This window comes from Taudactylus pleione, unplaced genomic scaffold (genome assembly GCF_031769625.1).
Source record: "Taudactylus pleione unplaced genomic scaffold, aTauple2 ptg000513l, whole genome shotgun sequence".
NCBI lineage: Eukaryota > Metazoa > Chordata > Amphibia > Anura > Myobatrachidae > Taudactylus > Taudactylus pleione.
In genome coordinates this window covers 5,771,520-5,784,241 of record NW_028284915.1, presented here as the reverse complement: position 1 = coordinate 5,784,241, position 12,722 = coordinate 5,771,520, and positions in this window count along the sequence as shown.

The following is a 12,722-nucleotide window of genomic DNA, read 5'->3' as shown; positions in this document are numbered from 1 at the left end:
CCGCACTTGCATCCTCAAAGCAGCAGCGACAAGCGTGCGTCTGTCTGTTAAAGGGTGGTGTAACCCTCAAAGTGCGCTCCACAAAAAAGAAAAAATTCTTTTTTTTCTGTCTTTGTGAATTGTGTGGGCTGTAGCCGGACCTGCATCCTCAAAGCAGCAGCGACAAGCGTGCGTCTGTCTGTTAAAGGATTACATCGGTGACAGCATCCAAGTAGGCATGTCAGACAGTCCGTACCTGTACTGACAAGGAAAAAGAGGCAATTTGGAGGTCCCTGTACAAACTGGCTCTATTTTACCTGAGTTGCCCCCCCTCCAGTGTGTACTACGAAAGAGTGTTTAGTGCAGCCGGGAACCTTGTCAGCGAAAGGAGTAGGAGGTTGCTTCCACAAAATGTGGAGAAGATGATGTTCATAAAATGAATTATCAACTCTTCCAGGGAGACCAGCCTCCAGAACGTACAGAGGGACCTGTGGTTGTGGATTCCAGTGGGGAAGAATTAATACTCTGTGAGGATGAGGATGTACACAACACTGAAGAGGGTGAGGAATCGGTGCATGAGGAGGATGAGGATGACATCTTGCCTCCGTAGAGCCAGTTTGTGCAGGGACAGATTAATTGCCAGCTTGTTTTGTGGGGGCCCAAACGAACCAATCATTTCAGCCACAGTCGTGTGGCAGACCCTGGCGCTGAAATGTTTGGTTTGTTAAAGTGTACATGTCCTGTTTATACAACATAAGGGTGGGTGGGAGGGCCCAAGGACAATTCCATCTTGTTCCTCTTTTTTTTCTTTGAATTATGTACTGTTTGGGGCCTAGATTTTCAAACTGCCATCCTGTCTGCCACCGCAGTGTCACTCCTAGATGGATCACGTGTTTGTGCCGCCCACTCGTATCTCTTAGCATAGTCATCCAGCTACCTCGGTGCAACCTTTTGGACATAAAAACACTATTGTGAGGTGTGAGGTGTTCAGAATAGACTGGAAATGAGTGGAAATTAAGGTTATTGAGGTTAATAATAGCATGGGAGCAGAAAAACACACAAATTCTGTGATTTTAGCTGTTTTTATGCTTTTTTAAAAAAAAATACAGATCCAAAACACAAAACCCAGAACCCAAAACACGGAAGGGTGGTTTTGGCAAAACCAATCCAGATCCAAAACACGAAGAAAGATCCAGATCCAAAACCAAAACACGAAAAGTGGCCGGTGCACACCCCTAATATATATATATGTATAGTGTTTGTGTGTTTATATGTGTATATGTATATATATAAATATTTTAGCTTGTGTCAGCTGTTTTCCTGGGTGCTTTAAAATAGGTGTGCTTGGTGACTATCTCACATTTAAAAGCAAAGTTGCTGTGAGCTTTTAACCAGATAGCATACCTTGCGTTTAACACTGATGTGATAGCTATTTCCATGTTATAATTCTTTGCAATATAGTAGGGACTTTCAGTAAAGTGGGGTCCCTTATATAAAACCAGGTTGCAATGTATTAGGGTATTAATAATTGCAGGGGTAATTGCTGGTTATAAAAAGCCACAGTATTTTCATAGTCCCATGTAAAAATTTAGTAGTTATTAGATAATACAAGTAAAACTGTTACATTGATTCACAGTCAGTGTGTTTTTACACTCCATAGGCACAAAATTAGCAAACCATAATAAGTTGCACAATGTATCTTCTCGTGAAAGATTGTAGTGATAATTAGATAATACAAGTGAAACTGTTATATTAATTCACAGTCAGTGTTTGTTATACTCATAGGGACAAATTAGGGATCTTAATCATGAGTGATGAGAATATCCCAAAACTTCTGAAACTGTACAACTTTTGGGATATTCTTCTCATCTGTCATGATTAAGATCCTAACGGCGATAGAAACTTTGACTCATGATGTTTTAATATGGATTCACCTTTCATCATTATCAACAAACCTGGTGAGTGCCCTACTCTTTGGATTATATTGTATGTGTATTGTATGAACACATGGTTGGAGGCTGTCCTGCTATGTTTCTACAGGAGCACCCCTGCAGTAGGATAATAATAACTGAGTGCAAGCTTATATTCTTATTTGTGTCTCTATCTATCTATCTATCTATCTATCTATCTATCTATCTATCTATCTATCTATCTATCTATCTATCTATCTTTTTGAGTTTTTATGGGGGTTTGCAAAGTTTGATGTCTAAAAATAATCTGAAATTAAAGCATAGATGAAATAATAATGGGAGATAAAATAATTTGTTTAACATCCAATCTGAATTTTTGACTTATCAAATTACAGTAGTCACTCTTTGCAGATATACTGTAACCAGCAAACACACGTATGACATTCTACAATGGAAATCAAATATTGTTTGAAAAGTTCTTCCCAACACTGTTGCAGAAGTTCCCACAAATGTGTTGTACTTGTAGGATGCTTTACTTTCACTCTTCTGTCCATTTCATTCCAAACCACCTTGATGGTGTCTCAGTAGTTTATTCACTAAGAAGCGGCTTATTAAATCCACTGCTTTCCTATTTGTTTAAGCCCAAAACTTTAAAGGGCAATCCTTTTATTAGCAATACAAGGCACATTTTGCTATTAAAAGCATTGCCCTTTTAAATTGTGGCCTTAAACAAGCCAGGAAAACCCCTCCACACTGCCAGCAATAACCCGGGTTATTGCACATGAACGCGCAGCAACCCATGTTATTGCCCAGTGTGAAAGGGCCAGGTTGAAGTAACCCGGGTCGAGATACCTGGCATTTCAACATGGGTAATTAGCAGGGTTGAACACGGGTTCAACTCGGCTCATGGTGCAGTGTGAACTGTTAACCCCAGTACACTGGTGGTGCATCATGACCCAGCCAAGCCTATTTTTTATATTTTTTATTACTGCAGAACAGATTTAAGTTTTTAACCCATTACTTGTTCCCTGTATAAAGCCTTTTTTATATATAACTCTAAACTTTCTATTATTTTTCTCTTTTTGCTTACATAAGCTTTTTTTAACATCTGGCAGTTTACTACTTACCTTTGTACCATTTCAAGTTATTTATTTGTAACTTACCCTTTGACTCTATCTTGGTACTGTAGGTTACAACAATAGCTTGTTCCTTTACCCAATGTACACTTTTCTTGAGGAATAAAGGGGGTTGCTTGGGGATACCCTAACACTTCTCTTGAGGAATAACTGCGGCTTGCTTGGGGATACCCTAATTAATACTTTATTGCAATTAGGGATACAGTTTAATGAGCATGTACTTTAATTCTGTATAGATACAATACACAATCTCTAGAAAGACCAACACACAGGTTAAACAAAAGACCTTCTTTTATTTTTCAGGAATTCTTCTCTGGACCTGCACAAAGGATTCTTCTACAGGTAAGTTTTAGTGGAAATGTATATCAATGTAACATTACTTTGAGACACCGATGTAACATTTTGTTTTACTGTTCAATACTTCTTAAAAAAACAGCTGTTCCTTCCTACCTTAGTTGTGAGGAGAGCAGCTGTAATGCTTCTGGCAGTTTCTAGCACCAGTGCTAAGCAGAGATCAGCCTACAGGACCAGCATTAGGCCTTCCACCAGTCTCTCTCCCCTGAATAAATTAGTTCCACTGTCACCAATGCAAATTTGCACTTTTATTCTTCAGAGTCCATAGGGCTGCACAGGGAGACCTTGGGGTGTAGGTGGTAGTTGAGGACCAGGCACCACGCAGTTAAAGCTTTCAGCTCCCAGGATGCATCAGTCCCCGAGCCAGAGGCACCTCAATTTCGTCGGTGCCCGGCCAGAGTCAGGTCACCATTTTGCAGTTAGGTAGCCCAAACAGCTTTATTTTTATTTATTTTTTGTCGTTTTTCTGATGAGCGGGTAGCTGATTGTCTACAGGACATCTGCGCTCCCGCTCCATCACCCCTCTGGGCACCACAACGCCAGCTGCGGCTGGGGATTTTGGCGGGCATCCCTGGCAGGGCCGCCATCAGGGGGGGACTGCCGGGACTGGAGTCCCGGGCCCGGACACGCGGGGGGCCCGCCTGGCTCCTGCTATGTACTGCCCGCCCTCTACTAACTGAAGGTGGCAGACAGTGACAGGCCCGGCTGCTCTAGGGCCCACTACTATCCCCCCAGCCCTTCCCTCCGCCGCACATTAGAATAAGTGACTTGTGTGAGTCACTTCTCAGCTGCCCTCCAGCTCCGCCTCCTACCTTACTGCATTGGGCAGGTGCCAGTGTGCCCTCCTCAATAAAGTTTTTCTACATTGAAGTTGTGCGCGTGATGTCATGCCGCACCGATGAAGGACAGAGGAGCTGCGGCAGGCGGGTGGTGTGAGGAGTCTGAGGAGCTGTCCGGAGAATGGAGAGTGAAACACAGAGGAAGGAGCGAGAGAGGTAAGGTAAGTTACTTCCGCTGCCTGTCTTAACTAAAAGGTGGTTGCGTGGGGTAGTGGCGCATCCAGAGGGGAACGATTGGAGTGATCGCCCCTCTAGCACAGTCCATACTTTATTATCCTCATGCACTGACTGAGAGCAGCAGGCTGTGTGCCCTCCCCCTCCCCTTATCCTCTTTCAGTGCGTCCCCGGGGGTCTGTCAATGACAGGCTGTCACAGCAGGGAGCCTTGGAAGCAGAGATCACAAGCGGCTCCAGCCACCCTGCTGCTGCTACAGGTAGGACTCTGACTGAAGACTGTCATCCCCAGGGCTGCCATCAGAAATTGTGGGGCCCGGGACTGACAGAATAGACAGAGCCCCCCCCCATTATTCAATGCAGTCTGTTTACGGCGCGCCCTGCCTTTTTTTTATATATATATCACCTCACTCTCCCCCCCTTGAATGCACCTCACTCTCCTCCCCTTGAATGCACCTCTCTCCCCCCCCTTGAATGCACCTCACTCCCCCCCGTGAATGCACCTCACCCTCCCCCCGTGAATGCACCTCACTCTCCCCCCCTTGAATGCACCTCACTCTCCACCCTTTGAATGCACCTCACTCACCCCCCCGTGAATGCACCTCACTTTCCCCCCCTTGAATGCACCTCACTCTCCACCCCTTGAATGCACCTCACTCTCCCCCCCTTGAATGCAGTCTGTGCCCGGTCAGCAGTGCGTCCACGGTCCCACTCCTACCTTTTATTTATTACCTCCCCCCCTGGTTATTGTGCGCAATTTCCCCACTTACCTTGTTTGCGATGAGATCCGGTGGCGGCTACTTCCTCCACGGTCCACTGCAACTCCTCTTCTTGATCACCGGCTCCTCCGACGTCGACCTTGTCCTCCAGTGGCGTGCGTGACGTCATGACGTCACGCGCGCTGACTCCAAAACAAGCTTTATTGAAAGCTTGTTTTGGAGTCTGACTATGCCACTATAAGCAGGCCGGGCTGCCTCCTCCAGCTCCATCAGTAGTAACAGGGATGGGTCGGCGGGCGGTAGCAGTGGCGGCAGGGCCCTCTTCCCTCTTTACAAGGGGATAATTCAGGCTGCAGGCTCTGCAAAGGTGTGGTAGCGGACGGGCCCCGGCGGGCCCCCCCCCCCCCGGTGCAGCCAGAGGCCAGGCCCGGGACTCCAGTCTGGGCAGTCCCCCCCCTGATGGCGGCCCTGGTCATCCCTGTCAGTAGTGTTACGTTGTGTGCTACTGACATTGTGCAGGGAGACGTTTCAGCCTCCATCCTATCTTGTTGCTAGTTCCCTAGACAGACAGAGGAGGGAGGGAAAGCAGGATGATGGCTGCTTCTGCCTCTGCGGGGAGGTGAGGGAGGATGGCTTCTGCTGCCCTTTGACAGAGGGAAAGGGGGAGCGGAAAGATGGCTGAGGGAGGGAAGAGCGTTTCTGCTTCCCTTGGACAGGGTAGGGGGAGCAGGAGGAAGGCTGGGGGAGGTGTGTAGCAGAAAGATGGCTGGGGAGGAGGAGCAGGGGGATGATTTCTGCTGCCCTCGGTTAGAGGGAAGGGGGGGATCAGGAAGATGGCTGGGGAGGGGGGAGCAGGGAGATGTCAGGGGAGGAGGAAGCAGGAGATGACTGCTTTTGCCCCTCACAGAGGGGAAGGGGGGATAGGGCTTCTGGTGCCCTCAGACAGAGGGAGGGGGGAGCAGGGAGATGGCCATTGGTGTTAAAACTGTGTATTCACACATAGTGAATACATAAATATATAGAAATTGTAATAATATGGCCACAAAAAAAACCCTGTGAAGGGGAGGAGGTGGGACCAGAAAGGGGAGGTACCCATGCAGGTAGGAGGAGGAGTCAGAATTAATCATTAACTCGCCCCCCCTAAAAATTCAGTCTAGATCCACCCCTGGCATGGGGGGGGGGTTGTGTGGAGGGGTTTGTGCAGGATGAGGGAGGAAAGGGGGGCCCGGCCCTGTCCTGCCCTGCTCACCTTAGTTCGACAGTCCCGGGCCCCACAATTTCTGATGGTAGCCCTGATCCCTGGGACCTTGCTAGTCGGCCCCGTGGATGGACCCAGACTGCACCCTGGACACAAGGGGACAGGTAAGGCAGATTGGCAGTCTTACCTCCAGTCTCAGGGGACAGACTGGAGGTGCTGTGAGTGAACACAGTCTTTGTCCACAGTAATCCACTAGACCACCTGGAACGGGAATCCAGCATCCCGGTGGTTAATAATCAGCATGGGGAGGTCAGCTTTCCCCATTAAAGGGGCCCCTCCCCTCAACTCAGGGCACCATTCCTCTGAGGTCTCGCTTCCCTGAGCTGCTCTATTCCTGCAACCACGCCCCCCCAGAGGTCTCCAGTGGCCATTTTCTCAGGCTCAGCCACAGCTCTCTCAGGGAAACGCTAGGTCTGGTCCCCCCACATGCAAACCTGGAGTCAGGTTTTGTAGCGCTATAGCCTACCAGATGTTGAGTCTCTGACCACAGAATCTGTGTAGTTGATTGTAGTGCCATTCTGCAGTTCTATTGTATTTCGGCATTGTATGTGACTTATGCTAGCACTGAATGTCTGTATATTTCTCTATACTGTCAGCATATATCTTTCCCTTTTTTTCCAGAATTTCCCCTTACATACAGGTGTTTTCAGGGTTCTGTTGTGCCTCACATCTCTTGTATTTGTGAGGGTTGTCATGTACAGTTGGTTACTGCACTGTGCCATATTTGTGCTGTGTGCTCCTGCAGCTTGTCCAAGCATAAGACAGGATCAGTATATTGTATTCCTACTTGTATTCTACATACCTAGTAATTGCATTATACCCAGTGCCATATTGTGTGCTGTACTACTCTACAGCTATGTCTATCAAAGGCAAGAGTAGCAGGCAAGCATCTGCACCCATACTGCTATCATGCAAATTATGTGCTGCAGGCTTAAGTGAGGAGGATTTGATACAAGATGGGTTATGTGCAAAGCGTTATACCCCACCAGACCCATCAAACCCCCAAGCCCCTGCATAATAGCCCCCCTGGGCTTTCTTTTCTCTGGTGCTGGCTACTTTTGCGGACTGCCTAGCGGTCCTGGCTGTAATCCCCCCTATGGGGTTGCCACAACAGGCTTTAATTCCCCCACTGGGGTTGCCACAACAGGTTCAGACTATACAGGTACCACCTGTTCCCCCTCCATGGGTAGACATATTTTCTAGCTCAGTACAGAATCTGGTTGCTACCTCTACAGCCTTTCAAACTATGTTGAAGGGGGAGAAGCCCCAACCCAGTAAAACATCTAAACGTCCTGTGTTATCCTCACAGTCCACACAGCTCTAAGATTCTGATTTGTCATCCGAGGAGGCAGAAGATGCTTATCTCTCTAACACTGACTACCCTCCGGGGGAGGAAGAGAGTCAGACAAAAATTAATGTTCCTGCTTTGGTGCGGACTGTTAGATCCATCTTACTAATAGAAGATGATGAACCAGCCCCTAAATCCAAGCACCCACTGTTTAAATGACAGAGAGTGACTTCAGCAGAATTCCCTCTATCGGATCAACTAGCTGAACACATGGCAGCAGCCTGGCAGATGCCTGGTAAGAGGTGTCAGCCCCCAAAACATCTGACCTCCTGTTATCCAATTCCTGCGGCTCATTGTTTAAAATGGGAGACTCCCCCTGTGGTGGATTCCCATGTTACACAATTAATTAAGAGAGCTACATTGCCTATCCCTACAGTATCCTCTCTGAAGGACCCTATGGATCGAAAGGTTGAATCTTGCCTTAAATCGATGTACTCTCTTTCAGGGGCTGTTGCTCATCCGACCATGGTTATTGCATGGGTGGCTAAAGCAATAGAGAGCTGTGCTGGTGCACTTGAAGACTCTTTTACCTCAGATGCATCTAGGGATCAGATGTCTTTCATAGCTCACATACGAAATGCAGATTCCTATAATGCAGAAGCGACATTGGATGCCAGTCTCCTAACTTCTAGAGTCTCAGTCACAGTGGTATTTGCCCACCATACCTTTGCCCACCATACCCTGTGGCTATGCTCATGGAAGGCCGATGCGGATTCTAAGAAGGGCTTAGAAGTATTGCCTTACAAAGGGGAAATCTTGTTTAGCCCAGACCATGACAAGAAATTTCTGCCCTCAGTGTCTACTGCTACAAAGCCTTGTTCTACATCTTTTAGGTCCTTTCAACCTGGATATGGTGGGCAGGCCCATAATTATGGCCATCATTATGCTAAGAACTTCTTTGATACAATTTAGCAGTATTATTATTAGGTTCAGAATAGTTAGAGTGTGCACTTGCATTTGTTTCTGATTTTCTGCTTGCAGCACTACAAGTCTCAGCAGGTAGCACCTCATCCTGTGCTTAGGGCGTGCAATCTTGGGCCCCTCCCCCTATGTATACAGGTTCTTTCAACCTCAAGAAAAGCCTAAAGGTCAGTCCTGTCCTAGGCAGTCGACTTCCACTAGGGCCGCCAAGCCCAGGACCAAGCAGGCCTGGACCACCAGATGCCATGCTTCAAAATCCGAGGACAATCCCTCAACCTGATGGGATGGGCCTCCCCCTAGGGGACCCCAGAGTAGGAGGCCATCTTCAGTTTGCCCAGTCCTAGTGTCAAACCACCACAGATACTTGGGTAAGAGAAGTGGTATCTCATGGATATGCCTTCTCATTTCTAAGACAGTCACCCCACCAATTTTTCTACACAGGCCCTCTTTCAGACCCAAATAAGGCCCTGGAAATCCAAAAAGCCATACAGTCCTTGCTGCAAGCAGGGGTAATTGTGCTATCTCAGTGAGGGGCCAGTAATTATTCTACTCTTTCTGGTTCAGAAGCCAAATGGGTCTTATCAGCCTATCCATAACCTCAATTCCCTGAACAAATTCCACAGGGTCCCCAGGTTCAGGATGGAAAGCCTACGCTTTATCATCCTAACTATGGAGCCTGGGTACTTTATGGTATCTCTGGAGATTCAGGATGCTTACCTACATGTACCTATAGTGCCCTCTCATCAGCGATATCTCTGGTTTGCTATACTACAGCAACACTTCCAATTTCAAGCTCTGCCTTTTGGACTATCGACAGCTCCATGGTTATTTACCAAAATTATGGCTATCATGACAGCCCACCTGCATGGTCAGGGTGTCCGACTGCTACCATATCTGTGTCACGGTTGGTGCTTGAGAGTTACCTGACTCAGGTGTTGAACTGGATTCAGCAAGGACCAGCTTGACTGGAACCATGGATGATGTAAATAGCTCTATTTGCATATGAATTGTCTGGCAGTGAGAACTGCCTTTGATGATAAATGACAGGAACAGGAAACTTGTAACGCTGGAGTGGAACCATTAGAAAACTTTGGGGAATGGGACTTGGACTGGCAGGAAGACTTGCTGAGCTGGACGGGTACCAGTAGGTGGGCTTGCAGAATTGGACTGAGAACCAGTAGATAACTTGGAGGAACCAGACTGGGACCGACAGGAAGGCTTGCTGAGCTGGACGGGGTACAAGTAGATAGGCTTGCAGAATTGGACTGAGAACCAGTAGATAGATTTGCTAAATTGGACCGTGAACCAGTGGAATTTCCAGATGCGCCAGGAATAGCTATTAGCAGGATTGCTGATTGAACTGGTCTGGGAATCAGCAGGATTTCTGGATGTGCCAGGTATAGCTATTTGCAGGATTGCTGAATGAACTGGTCTGGGAACCAGCAGGATTTCTGGATATGCCAGGTATTGCTATTAGCAGGATTGCTGAATGAACTGGTCTGGGAACCAGCAGGATATCTGGATATGGTAGGTATAGCTGTTAGCAAGATTACTAGATGAACTGGTCTGGGAACCAGCAGAATTTCTGGATGCACCAGGGGTTGCTGCCAGCAGGAGCCATGGATACACTTGTACACAGAGAGACAGAAATATCACAATCTGTACACCACATGAAGTAACAAGATGTTCAGGCCCTGAATACTATCAGAGGAGGATGTTTATACCCTGGGTCATGCAGGAATTGGTGGAAACAGTCAGGTGGTCTGGTAGTAGCATTCTGAGTGGTGGAAGGCACAACATGCAGAGGAAGCAAACATATCGAAAGGACCCAGGTGAATAATCAATGTGGAAAGGAGAGCACAGTCCAAATGCATACACAGAAGTATTGCAGCCAGCATGATCAGAGCAGATCTCCCAGGCAAATTACACACACAAATCCACGGGACAGTTGACAGGGGTAAGTCTCAAGGCAAAAGGTGAAATACTAGATAGGGTCGTGACAATCTGGATGACCTCCTGCTCTTAGCAGGATCCCCAGAGGTGCTTCAACACCATCTGCACCTAGCCATCGCATTTCTTCAAAAGCACAGATGGTTAATCATCTGGAAAATGTCCTCCCGGAATCCTTCACAAAGAATAGTTCATCTTGGAGCCCTGCTGAATTCTCAGGATCAGAGAATCTTTCTGACATCAGACAAGATCTCCTCACATCAAATACCAGTGTGCAGATCCCTCCACAGTCACCGAGTGTCAGTCCACTCAGCAATGCAGGTTGTGGGATCCATGGTATCCACCTTCGATATGGTGGAGTATACTCAGTTCCACTCCTGGCCTCTGCAAAGGCTAATCTTCTCCAGGTTGCCCCATCAGATCAGGGCTCAGATGATGGTGCTCTCTCCAGAGGTTCATTTGTCCCTATCTTGGTGGCTACAAACATCTCATCTAACCAAGGGTTGCCCCTTTTGAATCCCAGACTGGGTACTCCTAGCAATGGATGCCAGTCTCCAGCTGAGGCGCAGTGACCAGTCAACACTCAGTCCTGGCCTTTTGGACATTGGTTGAATCAACCCTGCTGGTCAACATATTGGAACATTGAGCTGTCTACAGGGCCCTCATACTGGTCCAGGACATACTTCAAGGAAAACCTGTACAGGTACAGTCTGACAATGCCACAACAGTGGCTTACATCAACCATCAAGGAGCCACTCTAAGTCGTGCAGCTATGACAGTTGTATCACACATTCTGACAAGGGCCGAGGGTCACCTCCTGGCCATCTCTGCAGTGTTCATTCCGGGAGTTCTCATTTGGGAATGGTATCTTCACCCAGAGGTTTTTCAACTCCTAGTGAACAGATGGGGCCTACCAGATGTGGACCTCATGGCCTCTCGACACAATCACAAACTGCCGGTGTATGGGTCCAGAACAAGGTATATCAAGGCAACCTTCATTGACACATTGTCAGTGATGTGGACCTTCTGGTTTACATACCTATTTCCTCCAGTCTCCCTTCTTCCTCGAGTTCTTCAGAAGTTCAAACAAGACAGAGGCACTGTCCTGCTAGTGGCTCCAGCTTGGCACAGACGTCATTGGAACTCAGATCTTCGGAGTCTCTACATTGACACTCCATTCCTGCTACCTCAACATCTGGACCTGTTGTCTCAGGGTCCTTACCTTTACCCGGCCTTGGGTCGTCTGTCTTTGATGGCGTGGCTCTTGAGACATCCCTCCTAAGGTCCAAAGGATTCTCTAGCTGTGTGGTCCAGACTATGCTCAGAGCACGTAAGCCAGCCTCTGCTCGGATTTACCACAGAGTGTGGCATACATATTTCCAATGGTGTCGTGCGAGAAGCTACGACCCTCAAGTGTTTAGGATTTCCAGAGTCCTGGCCTTCCTTCAAGCTGGATTGGACCTTGGACTCCACCTTGCCTTCCTGAAAGTGCATGTCTCTGCTCTATCTATTTGGTTCCAGCGTAGACTTGCTCCACTACCGGATGTCCACACCTTCCTCCAGAGTGTCCTCCATATACAACCTCCCTTTGTCCTTCCAGAGGTTCCATGGGATTTTATATTCTTAACAGGGATTGGGGAAGGGGAAATACTTTTGCACTAGTAGGTAGTAGCTCTTATATAACTAATTAGATGTCCCCAGTATTATCAATCTTGAACTACAGTGCCTTTCATCTAGTTCTGGTGGTGCTACCAGAGACAATGAATACACGCAAGCATAGAAAGAAGAAAAAAGAATGTCTCTTTGTTGGTGCAAATGGAAAATACAAACTAAATACAATAAAGGTTATGTTTTAATATGATTTTCCCTGTGCACCAACAAAGAGACATTCTTTTTTCTTCTTTCTATGCTCCATGGGATTTGTCAGTAGTTCTCTGAGCCCTACAGGGTCTTCCGGTTAAACCCCTAGAATCTGTGGCACTCAAGTGGCTCACAGTGAAGACTCTTTTTTTTCTGGCTATGGCATCTGCCAGAAGGTGTAAGATATAGGGGCACTCTCCTGTCGCTCACTATTTCTGATATTCCATTAGGACAGGGCTGTGATTCGGACTCGCCCTGGTTTCCTTCCAAAAGTT